The 12,897-nt window shown below is 40.9% G+C and overlaps 1 long non-coding RNA gene across 4 annotated transcripts in view; it reads left to right on the top strand.

Moving 5' to 3' along the window:
- LOC129479792 (uncharacterized) overlaps nt 1-12,897 on the top strand; it is a 337,809-nt gene that overhangs the window by 161,862 nt on the left and 163,050 nt on the right. For 2 of the 4 annotated variants that reach the window (XR_010120116.1, XR_010120113.1), the window contains exon 1: nt 1,547-1,893. The exons of the other annotated variants lie outside the window; for them this stretch is intronic. This is a non-coding gene — a long non-coding RNA (uncharacterized lncRNA). Of the gene's footprint in view, nt 1-1,546; nt 1,894-12,897 lie in introns of those variants that run through there. 4 annotated transcript variants of the gene reach the window in all.

Genomic DNA, 12,897 nt, shown 5'->3' with positions numbered 1-12,897 from the left:
CTTTATTCCTGTGATACCAATGTTAGTTATGGAGAAAGAGCTCATAAAGTAGCTGCAACAGAATCAGAGACTCGTGCAACCTCAAGCATCATTTCCAATGCACTAGCAAGTGGAGCTAAGGTTAGAACCCAGGGTACCTGACCTCCTCCTGCCCTGTATGTCTAGACTATGTTCCATCTCTGGAGAAAAGTTGGAGTGACACTCACTGATCATCCTCAGTACACGGCAATGAGCCACACCATTAAGGAGTATTGACTGGCTCCCCTGCTCTGAGAACAGTATGCTGTGTGTGACACAGACAGAGAGACCCAGACTGAGTCTGCAGGAGAAAACTGGTCATGATGTCAAATGTGGAGGAAACAACCAACCAATAGGCCTGGTGGGATGCTCTCTATTTATCAGCACAGTTAGTGGAATCCAAACAAGGAAACTTTCCAGAATGACAACCGTGCTCTGCCACTGAACTGTAGGTGAGCATGTGGTTTGTGACACATTATTTCATTTTGCCATCATACCAGTTGTGAGATCTTCCTTGTGAAACTAACTCCATTTTATGAACAAAGAAACTGAGGGGAGAGTGGTTAATTGAGCATAAAATAAGTAGCAGAGATAGGTATCAAGTCTAGATCTGTCGAAGCCTAGAGCTTGTTTTGCCATGTCACATTGTCTCATTGACTCTTCCAGCAGTCCTGGCAAGGGAGCTCTTAATTTCAGCAAAACAAATCTCAGACCAGTTTCCACTGGACACTATTAAATTCCACTACCTTTCTGATGTTGGTGGCAGCTCTGTACCGAACCGTATGTGAAGATTGAACTTGGAATAAAATAATAAAGCTCTATTTATTAAAAACCACAGCTGCTTCATGAGCTGTTTCTCCATAAGCAACATAGACACTACAGTAATAAAGATTAAAAAAACCAAAACAATAATAATCGTAAGCAAAAGAAGCTGTGTGACACTAAAATGAGGAGGAGGAGGAGGATGACAGTGATATCTGCCAGGGCAGGTTAGTATAAATGAGACCGTGTTCCTCTGGAGAAGATACGATTTGGACATACAGTCCGTTTTCACTAAGGTGGGGAGCAGTATGTGTCCAGAGCTCTAGAGGGACCGAAAGGCCAAGTGTCCACGGTGGCAAGAGAATCCAGGAGACTGGACCATCAAGTCTTTTACTCAGAGAGTGGAGACCATGCCTTATCTCTCGGAACAGCCCTGTGTGAACATCCGACTTTATGATACATTGTGATTGTGATACAGGACTTCCTATGCAGCGCGTAAGCCATGCAGGCTTATTACTCACACCACACTCACCTGGACCCAGAGACCTCCAGACACTGAGGACTCCATCTCCCGGAAGTATTTCCCTGAGAAATTACAGAGGACCTCAACCCTGAAACTCACACAAAGGCTGTTCTTCGTGGCCGGAGCCGGACCCCATGCCCTCTGGGGCACATCGCTGAGTGTGAGCCCTCTTCTCTCGCCCTCCTCCCACCCAGGCACCGTCCCAACTGGGCACTGCCTTGCCATGCCCCACATCTCCCACAAGGGGGAGCCCCCGGAGGGCAGCTGGGGCTGCGGAATTTTGGAAGCGCAGAAGTTTTCTCCTCCTGTCCTGTAACTGGTTTTCACTCACTCAACTGAGAGATTTCTTTGTTGCAGTGATGGGGTCTAAGATAACACTTCTGGAGGCTGCAGGCGAGAAACACAGCTGATATCATCTTTTAATGTGTGCTGTTATTTGCCTAACATTATAAATTAAGGAGGAAAAGTAACAAAGAGCTTGAAGACATGCACAGCTCACAGGCCCCGGGTGGAGGCTGGCGGCATCAGACAGACAGAACCAAGACATCTGAGGGGCAACCAGGAGGTGCGTGTGGCTGCAGAGCACACAGGTAGGTACCCGCAAGAGGACAGTCGTGACGGGGGGGAGGAGTGGATGGAGCATTCACAAAAGGTGGTCAGCAGAGATTAAAGTGGAAAGGCAGTGCAGAGAAGTTGGGAGATGGAGGGAGAGAGGAGGGAGGAATCCCAAAGGAGTGCAAAATAAAAAAATGTTTGCAGGGTGTGATGCAAAAGGCTGACCACGGAGTGGGAGAGGGAGGGTTTGGAAAGTGAATCAGAGACATAAGAAGGTTTGAAGTTGGTTCCAACTCGGCCACCCCAGAAACTTCACAAGACAGGAGAGGATGGGAGATTGACACTAAAGGCTCAGTTGCACAAGAAAATTCAAAGTGAGTAGGTGTGCCAGAAAGTCAATCTAATCATTCTGGTTGTGTGTCATATAGCCACACCCACTCCGGACTTTAACCCAAACTAGAAGGAATTCTGGTCTGAGGGTGTTTTCAGGTCCTCTCCGCTCGGAACTCATGTTTCACACTTTCCCTTTCTTCCTTCGGCTCTTCCACAGTTGCTCTAGGTAATGGATTAGGAGTCAGAAATTCCGTGTTCTAGTCCAGGCTTTGCCACTTATTGGTGAGATTAGCTTAAGAAAGGAAAAATCTGAGTTTCCTTTTCTTTTGTCTATAAAAGGAAGACAATAATATATTACTTATTAGCTCTACAGGGTTTTTCTGAGGGTTGAATAAGTCAGATAGTGTGAATGAATGCTCTTAATAGATTACAATTGCTAGTTAAATAAAAGATGGCATTAATAATAATTAATCAGTTAATATATTCTTCCTATCCTCAACAGCGTGTTTGCCTACTGAGCTGTGGAGAAATATATATATATATATATATATATGTGAAGAATAAGATAATATATAACATATACATTATGTAGGTATATTAGCCTTAACCTACTATCTGTGAGAAAATTTAGAATTTATGACTCTATTTCCACAGCACATGTTAGAGTAACTTCTTTGGCAGATAAATAGGAATCTTTGTGTACTTACCTTTTAGCCACCATCAAATGTTCTTTTCCCCGACCTTGGCTACAGTTTGGTATTTCTCAAACGTGCAGATAATGATTGATGGTGTCTGCCTGGCTACCTGACTGATGAGTGATTTGTCTGTGTCCTGGACACTGCTGCCAGAGCAAATATCACACCATGTCTCGGGCACATGATCAGACTTAATATGCTTGGAAGAAGCAAATAAGAGACTCTGTTAATCAGTTAATCATCCCATCGCTATATTCACTGCCTGAAATGTGTGTGTGTGTGTGTGTGTGTGTGTTTTGGTCTGGGTCATTTGTTACTTAGTTCATTGAAATGTCTTGGATGAAAATTGGGTTCTGCACACTGGATCTGGCTGGTTGATTCTGCCTGTGAAGACTGAAGTTGGCTTTGATGCCTATAGATGCACTCACCCTCCCCTCGGGTTCCAGAGGCCATGTGGCGTATGGGGAAGGCAATGTAGATGGTGGGAAAATCACTTGACTTCTCTTGTTCATCTGTCAAATGAAACTGTTACCATCCTTCCTTTGTGCATCCAAATGTAGATGTAAGGAGCACATGAGATTATACTGCACACACCAACAGTTCGTAACTATCCAAGTGCTGTATAATTGTAAGGTTTTATCAACATTATTCTGCTGCATGTTTCTTACTAGTGATTTACCTGTATTTCACAATTAAAATTATTTGAAAAGCTGTCTTTCCCCAGCTGTTAATATAGTCTCTTACTTTTTTTCATTTCCACCAATCAACTGATAAATCAAATATTTATAAAGATGCTAAATTTGTTATATACCTACTCACCATCAAAAAGTCTCCTATCTAAATCACATGAATAGATGCACAATGTGTATATAGACTATTTGTATTTTTCTAAAAATACTAAATACATATATACATCCTTTTTTCGCCCATGTGCCTATTCCCCTTTTAATAAAAATATATGTAAATATGTATTTGAGCAAGAAACATATACCTACATCCACACACACAGCATCTTCGCTTAGAAAGCAGATTTCATGGGGAAGAGGAACAAACGCATCATTCTGTCAGCATTGCAGCTATTTCAGAGTCCAGAAGTGACCACAATACACAATTCATGTGGTTAAAAAAAATCATGGATCAATTTCTGCCCTGTTCCTGGTAATGAATATCAATATCTTGCCTCTTCTAGACAGACTGTCAGCAGCTTCAGATGTTTTTAAATGAGTTTTTAAAAATAAATTTGCGAAGTCAATTATTTTGAATCTCATCTGAAGCAATTAAAAAACATCCTGACATTTAAGGTGATATTTTTTCCCAAGTAAAATAATTATAAATAATACTAATTATGAGCAAATCATTCAGTTACTCTCAGTCTTGTTCAACCTTTAGGTTAATAAACCAATCCATTAAAATTCATCTTGCTCAAAGGACCAATTTGTTAAAAAATGTAGCGACCTTTCACCACAAGTATGATTGATATTTTCTTTAACAATAATCAGAGCTGTCTTTCCCAGAACAGAGTATAGTCAAGTGATAGGTATAGAAAACTAGGGTTCTTTTATACCTCTCTTGGTAATACTTCTCAGATGGCACAAAATGATATTGATGATGATGAAGATGGTGGTGATAGTGTACAAAATTAAAACTCTAATGTTAAAGAGAATACTTTGAAAAGATATTTGAAAGCCTCAAGACAACTGATCACAAAACGCAACTATATTACTCTTCATGCCACAAACAGAGTTTAGATATTCCCCTCTGCCTCTAGTGTTTCGTTCTCACCAAAGGTGTAGGGCAGAGATTTGCAAATGTGTCCCATGGGCCAAATCTGGTCCACTACCTGTTATAAATAAAGTTTTATTGAAACAAAGCCCATCCATTTATTTAGATACTGTCTTTGGCTGCCTTTCTACTATAGAGGCAAAATGGAGTTGTTACAACAGACACCACATGGTCCACAAATCTTAAAATGTTATTATCATTCTCTTACAAAAAACGTCTGCCAACCCCTGTGTTAGGTAATGAAAAAAAAAAAACAACTCATCTTTGAATTTATAACAGTAGGTAATATTTGAACGGCACTTTAGAGTTTATAAAGTCTGACCATGTTATGTTGTAACAGGTATTATTATCTTCACTTAACTGATGAAGAAATTGCCGACTTTTCTTTTTTTTTATTATTATACTTTAAGTTCTAGGGTACAAGTGCACAACGTGCAGGTTTGTACCCTATGTACAGCCATGTTGGTGTGCTGCACCCATTAACTCGTCATTTACATTAGGTATTCCTCCTAATGCTATCCCTCCCCACTCCCCCCACCCCATGACAGGCCCCAGTGTGTGATGTTCCCCACCCTGTGTCCAAGTGTTCTCATTGTTCAATTCCCACCTATGAGTGAGAACATGCAGTGTTTGGTTTTCTGTCCTTACGATAGTTTGCTCAGAATGATGGTTTCCAGCTTCATCCATGTCCCTACAAAGGACATGAACTCATCCTTTTTTATGGCTGCATAATATTCCATGGTGTATATGTGCCACATTTTCTTAATCTAGTCTATCATTGATGGACATTGGGTTGGTTCCAAGTCTTTACTATTGTGAATAGTGCCGCAGTAAACATATGTGTGCATGTGTCTTTATAGTAGCACGATTTATAATCCTTTGGGTATATACCCAGTAATGGGATGGCTGGATCAAATGGTATTTCTAGTTCTAGATCCTTGAGGAATTACCACACCGTCTTCCACAATGGTTGAACTAGTTTACACTCCTACCAACAGTGTAAAAGTGTTCCTATTTCTCCACATCCTCTGCAGCATCTGTTGTTTCCTGACTTTTTAATGATCGCCATTCTAACGGCTGTGAGATGGTATCTCATTGTGGTTTTGATTTGAATTTCTCTGATGACCAGTTGCTGACTTTTCTATAGCCATTCAGCCATAAAGTGGTGTAGGGAGTACTTGACCTCTAAAGAAGGAAGAATGCTGCCCCAGTGGCAGCTTTCAAGAAGCAGGAAAGGAGATGGCTCTCAAACTTCAATAATGGCTACCTGTCTCTTTTATCCACCTAGATGTGACCATTGCCCAAAGACAGTAGAGAAAATAAAACTCTTGACATTCTTTTCTCTCATTATCTGACCTTGGCCAGGGTGATTTTAGCCTTGTCTGCTTCTATGTCCTTATTCTCATAACCAGAGTTATACTAATAAACAGAAAGCAAAGCAAAGTTGTTTGCAGTCAAAGCTAAACTTTACTGCATCAACTCTTGTTTATCCATACTGAAAGGAATGTATCCACGCTGAAATTGGCAGTGTGGCATGAATATTCCAAAACAGCAGATAACAGAAAAGTCTTTGTTTTTGGAATACACTATCTTTTTAAAAGTTTGCATTTTGAAACGGTAAATCCCCTCTTCATTATGTTTCTTTTTTATTCAAGTTAATAGCAAAATTATATTTTCCCCTCGAGCTTAGGACATCTATTAGCAAAGTGGGCCCTGAAGTGCTAGATATCAAGAGGAAGGAAGCCTGGAATGAAAACCTTGCCTTTGAGATTCATAGATATAAAACAATTGTTTGCTGGGACCAAAGCTTTTCTTAATCTCATGTTTTCTTGGAAAGGAGTGAGGGATAAAATGAGATAAGTAAGAATAAGAATTTTTTACATCGAACCTTTCCTGAAGATTCCAAGCCAAAGATAAGGATTTAAACAGTTGGACTAATTCAATTTTTTATTCAACCAACTTTTATTTTGAGTGTCCACTGTGGCAGGTGCTGGTAAGAGTTGAAGTTTATCACATTGACTCAGAAAATTGATTAGAGAAACAAACATGTGCCTACGTGTTATTAGAAATAAGCAATGGGATGGGAGTACAGATAAAATCTTAAGTATGCTCAGTGGAGTAGTCATTCTTCCTTAGACAATCACAGAGGACATTATGGAGGAAGTGGCATTTTGTGAGACTTGAAGAATACACAAGTGTTTGGCATCTGAAAATGGGAGGGGTGGCATTCTAGGAGGGAACAAAAGCATAAGAGCAAAGAGTGGGATTTAGACGTGTTCAGAAAATTGTTCGGTGTTTGTGGAACGTATGGTTATATGGGAATAGAATAAGATGAGGGAGGTAAAACAGGATGGAACCAGATTCTGGAGGGCCTTGGATTGTAAGTTAAGAAGTTTGGTCTTTATTCTGTAGATAGTGAGAGCCATTGATTCTTTGTGTGCAGGAGAATTACATGATCACACCTGTGATTGGGAGTAGTGTGACAGCTATTGGAAAAGAACTTGGAGGCAGGTCACCAGAAAACGCCAGGTGAAAAAGGTACCTCCTCCACCTTGCACTCTAATTGCAAGACTGCTTCTCTGTCACAACCCTGACTATTGTAGGTTATAGCACTGGCTGAGGACTTTCTGAGGGCATTTATTTAATGACATGCCAGTGGCATTTACTCATAAAACCAAAAAGCCATTGGGGCCAGAAATAGGGGTTTTGGTTACTTCCCCAGACAGGATGCAGTTTGGGTGATTATACATGTGATTCATCGAGGTCGGGAAGCAAATCCTCTACAAACAAACACCCCTCCCTCCAAGCCCAGTGACTCATGGCTTCATCAGTTTGATCCATGGAAAGCTCTTGAGTCCAGGCGAAATTTGAGGTATAAGGTTAAATTACAAATCTTTAGCATTTATCATTACAAGGGAAATATTTTTATTAATTCTTTCAGCCATTGAAGCAATAGGCATTTATTGAACTTCTACTGTTTTAGGCACAAAGCATATGGCATTATAAAACATAGTTCCTGCCATAAAATATTCCCCAGCTTAATTGGGAAAACACATATAAACAATACAGAGAGTATCCTGTAAGTATTATTATAGAGAAATGCAAACAGTACTAAAGGATCAGAGGAGAGACACATAGCTGCTTTGGGAGGGGACAGGTGGCATTGGAATTGGGTCTTAATAACTATCCATCATTATTCATTCATTATTTCAACAAATAATTATCAAGCACTTACTATGTGCTAGGCACTGTTCTAGGCATGAGATTTCATGCTTTTGTGGAAGTTAAATTCTAATGAGAGGACCCAGATATTAAGCATAGCTGGGAATCAACCAAACAAATATGTACATTCAGGGTCTTTACACTTTTGTAAAGGTAAGTTTCAGAGAGCAGTAACTAACACCTCGTTTCAAGCAGGAACACTATATGCAAAAAGAAGCATGAATCTAGCTCCCTGGGAGAGACTGGAGAAAGAAACCTCAGGTTTGGGATGCCCAATATGAAAATAAGGCTTATTAATAGCCCTGAATTAAGATGGACAATTGCCCTGACACTCTTTGGCTATAGTGGATAGACATAAGTTGGAGACCATTCTTACATGGAAATTCATAGCATTCAGTCCCCTGACATTCTGATTTTGTAGTATCTATCAGGCACATGGAGTCACTGACTAGGGACTCTGGGTACAATTATTTGGATTCACTAATAGATTCTTGGTACCTTCAATCTGACTGTTTTGCAATGGTTCAGTGCCATGAAAATGAAAACCTAAGACACTGGCCACCTCCTTGCTTAAGTAATATTCAGGTCAAATTCTGTAACAGCCAACTTCGGTTTGGAGGTCATACTTGATTCTCATTTTATCAGGTTGTCTAAAATAACCAGGCCATGAGGTGGTTATTGTTATGGTACTCATTGGAATGGGATTTGACCTATATAAGGCAAAGAACTAGGACAGAAATAGCTCTTCAGCCCATCACAGGGTTGGAGAAATCCAGTATAAGCAATCGTAGAATCACAGAGCTGGAAGGGCATCAAGGTGACTTAAGGCGATTCTGGCATCTGCCTCTAGGCCTGTCTGGAAATTTAATATAAATTCTAGAACTCATTATTTTAACAAATGCATACAAACATACTCATCTTGAATAGTATAGTTACTTTCAGGGCAGTGATGCTGCCTAGCCTTGGGCAACACATCTTTGAACCTCCTGTTTTATAGCAGACCGAAGAATCTACAGCATATTCTTTCAATATACTTAGTGGAAGAAATTCATTGTCTTTTGAGGCTATTTTGTGTTTTCAAAAAAAACCCAAGTGCCGTATTCAATTGGTCCAGCTGGATGATACCATTTTTGATTAAAAATGTATTTAAGGCTGGATGCGGTGGCTTACACCTGTAATCCCAGCACTTTGGGAGGCCAAGGCAGGCAGATCACGAGGTCAGGAGTTCGAGACCAGCCTGAACAATATGGCGAAACTCCATCTCTTCTAAAAATACAAAAATTAGCTGGGCATGGTGGCACATGCCTGTAGTCCCAGCTACTTGGGCAGCTGAGGCAGGAGGATTGCTTGAACTCAGGAGGCAGAGGTTACAGTGAGCTGAGATCACGCCACTGCACTCCAGCCTGGGCGACAGAGCAAGACTCCATCTAAAATAAATTTTAAAAAAGAATTTAAATGCACTTATAAAATCGTAAGCTGACATTTTTTTTGACTCATAACTGGTTCAAAGGGACTTACCAGCAAATGAAAAAATAATGAGTATATATTCTCCCAGATTGCTGATTTGAAGATATATGAAGCTCTGGTAAGTTGTACAGTTCCTCCCTCCACTTAGTGAACTTACTTGAGGTCAAGGAGCATGTCTTGTTTATCCCAGAATACCCGTCTACCACAAAGACAGATGTATGTGGGGGCTATTTGTTAAATGAATAAAAAACAATAATTTCATCACTTTATAGTCATATCATGAATTCTTTGTTCATTTTGATTTTTTTTCATCAAATATGAATCCCATGATCACCTCTTACCTTAAGGCTAATTAGCCAGCAAAAAGCAAAGGAAGCAGTATTTGGTGGATAGAGCACTGTTCTGGGAAGAAAAGTCAGGCTCTAGGATAAAATCTGTTATGAGTAGAATGGGTGGCTTTGGAAAAGGTACTTAAATCTGTGTCTCCATCTTTAAATGATAAAATCTGTTATGAGTAGAATGGGTGGCTTTGGAAAAGGTACTTAAATCTGTGTCTCCATCTTTAAATGAAAGGATTGAACAGATGATGGGAAAAGATCCATCTGAGGAACAAACTCTTGAGTAGCTACTTTGTGCCTATCTCTGCGTGCATGTGTGCATTCTGTAGGGGAGATTCATTGTTATTATTCTTATTTAGAGACAAGGTCTCACTCTGTCACCCAGGCTGGAGTACAGTGGTGCGATCATAGCTCACTGCAGCCTCAAACTCCTGGGCTCAAGTGATCCTCCCAGCTCAGCCTCCTGAGTAGCTGGGACTACAGGTGTATGCCATCACACATAGCTAATTGTTTTATTTTGTGTAGAGATAGAGTCTCACTATGTTGCCTAGGCTGGTCTCGAGCTCCTGGGCTCAAGTGATCCTCCTGCTTCGGCCTTCCAAAGTGCTGGGATTACAGGCGTGTATCACCATGCCCAGCCCACAGGAGATATTATTAAGGTGGGTTTGTGTGTGTGTGTGTGTGTGTGCGTGTTTTTTTTTTTTTTTTTTTGACTGAGTCTTGCTCTGTTGCCGAGGCTGGAGTACAGTGGCATGATCTCAGCTCACTGCAACCTCTGCCATCTGGGTTTAAGTGATTCTTGTGCCTCAGCCTCCTGAGTAGCTGGGGCTACAGGTACACGCTGCCACACCCAGCTAATTTTTGTAGTTTTAGTAGAGACAGGGTTTCATCATGTTGGCCAGGCTGGCCTTGAACTCCTGGCCTCAAGTGATCCACCTGCCTCGGCCTCTCAAAGTGCTGGGATTACAGGTGTGAGCCACTGCTCCCGGCCACTTTTAAGGTTTTAGTTTTGGTCAGTACTCTTGTGTTTGCAAGTGAAAGAAACCCAGCTTAATTTAGTTAGGTAACAAACCAAACTCTGGAAAGGGCTGGGTACACCAGGCTCCAGAAATTACTAGAATCAGGGACACAGGCACTTCCTCCCACTTTGCCCTAAGCTTCTCTCTCTGGGTCAGCTTTATTCTCTTAGACCTTCCTCCATGAGGCTGGAAAAATGTGCAAAACCTCTGGGAAGTCCTCTGAGCCAGGAAAACTAGAAACATGACTGGCAGCTGCTATAGAACCCTAAGGTGGGATGCAGAGAAGGTCAGCTCCCCCAGAGAAAAGGTTGTTACACAGCCAAGATAAAATAGAGCCTTGCTAAAGCCTGCCTTCTCTTCGTGCTGCCTACTCCGACCCTACTTCTGTCAGCTCCGCAAACACTGGCGACTTTCTACTCTCCTTTCAAGACTCTGTTCAACTTTGCTTTCTCTCAGGCCTGACTGGCAGGGCAGCACTGTCCCTTCTTGTGTATGCCCCCAAGGCACTGAGTCCATCTGTACTGGGGAAGTACACCTTGCTGTGTTGCTTGTCCTGGTCTCTTTACAGATTCTTCTTCCCATGAGCCTGAGAACTCCTCAAAGACATTAACCAACTGCCTTAATTGGTTTTGTGTTACTTTATTTATTCAATTATTTATTTATCAGTTATTAACAGCCTACTACATGGTAGGTTCTGAGGATTCAAAGAGAAGTAACATAAGATTCCTGTTCTCAAGGTGGTGAAGGTCATGTGGGAAATGCATGATAAATAGACACTGGCCGTGCAAGACAGTGGGATGAATCCATTACAGGTGTCAGCGCAGGATGCTATAGGAGCATAGAGGAGAGTCTCCTTCCTGGAGCAAGGATGACGGTTGAGAATGCCAGCAAGAGTTTCCAAGAAGGGAAAGGCACCACCCATAGCCTGAGTCCTGTTGTATATGATTGGGCCTTGTTGTGTGGGGTCTGAAAGGAGAGAGCATTCTCTGCAGTAAGAACAGCAAATGAGGAAGTCAGGGGATGCCCCAAAGAGCAACATAATAAAAGGCTTATGTTTGGGTGTGATAGATAAGACAGAGACACATGAAGTAGTTGGACAATAAGACAGTTTCCAATCAAGTACTAATTTTGCAGTACAATGAACTACGAGTATAGAATGGATCACCATGCACTTATTCTGGAAATCTCTCAGAAAGTGTGGGTTGTGACTCACTCCTTGAGAAATGACAGTGCTAAATCTGAGATAAAAAAAGTCTGGGTTTCAGTCTCACTCTTCCAATTATTAGCCTGGTGATATTTTCTCAATCTTTAATTTCTACATCATGAAATGAAGACACTAAGATTGAACTCTCAGAGTTGTATTGAAGATAAAATAAGACTTGTAAACTGTAAAGCACTGTACAAACATAAGTTGTTCATTAAAACTGTTTATCTGTAAAACAGAGAATTCTTCATTGATAAAGATATTTGGATGACATAAAAAGATGCATAAGTATACTTACATGCAATGATACAATATTTACATTAAAAATATGTTAATTTTACTTACTGTATAAAAATCTTGGTTAATGCTATTGAAAAATGCAAATGTGTTAATGAGTTGACGGTGTCTTTTTATACATTTCTAACTCTTAGGATAGGGCAGAAAAACAGCCCTTCAGGGTAGGCCGTCTGATTCAGCCGTACGTGTGATGTGCTAGGAATTAAGTAGTTCAGGGGAGCTAATTTTGAGGCAAACTCTCTCCTAAGCAAACTGCATTCTTGTAGACAGAAGTTTTACTTGAAGATTTCTGTCTCAAAATAGAACTCTTAAGTGGTGCAACTTTCTCTTCACTGTCTCCATTTCCTCCTCTTTAAATGACCATAAGCAATGGCAGCATTTTAAAGTCACACTCATACAAGTGATGTTTAGAGAAGTTTGATTTCATTAGTCTTATACTCTGGTCAGATGTAGGCAAGGGCAAGGAACATCCAACAGATACAGAATGACCCACTAATGGCATCTGAACTCTTTTGAGTGATGAAATGCCAAAATGTAATTGACAGTGTGTTCAGGCATGCAGTGTAAATGATCCTTCACTCCGCGTGCTCCATCAGTTCTAGACAGCCCTTGGCTATCTTGTGGGAAGAAACCCCTGCTTTGTCTCCCTCGTTCCCACTGATACCAACACTGAGCTGATCAT

This window comes from Symphalangus syndactylus, chromosome 3 (assembly GCF_028878055.3).
Source record: "Symphalangus syndactylus isolate Jambi chromosome 3, NHGRI_mSymSyn1-v2.1_pri, whole genome shotgun sequence".
NCBI lineage: Eukaryota > Metazoa > Chordata > Mammalia > Primates > Hylobatidae > Symphalangus > Symphalangus syndactylus.
Note: the sequence above shows the minus strand (reverse complement) of the source record. Positions and strands in the feature narration are given on the sequence as shown.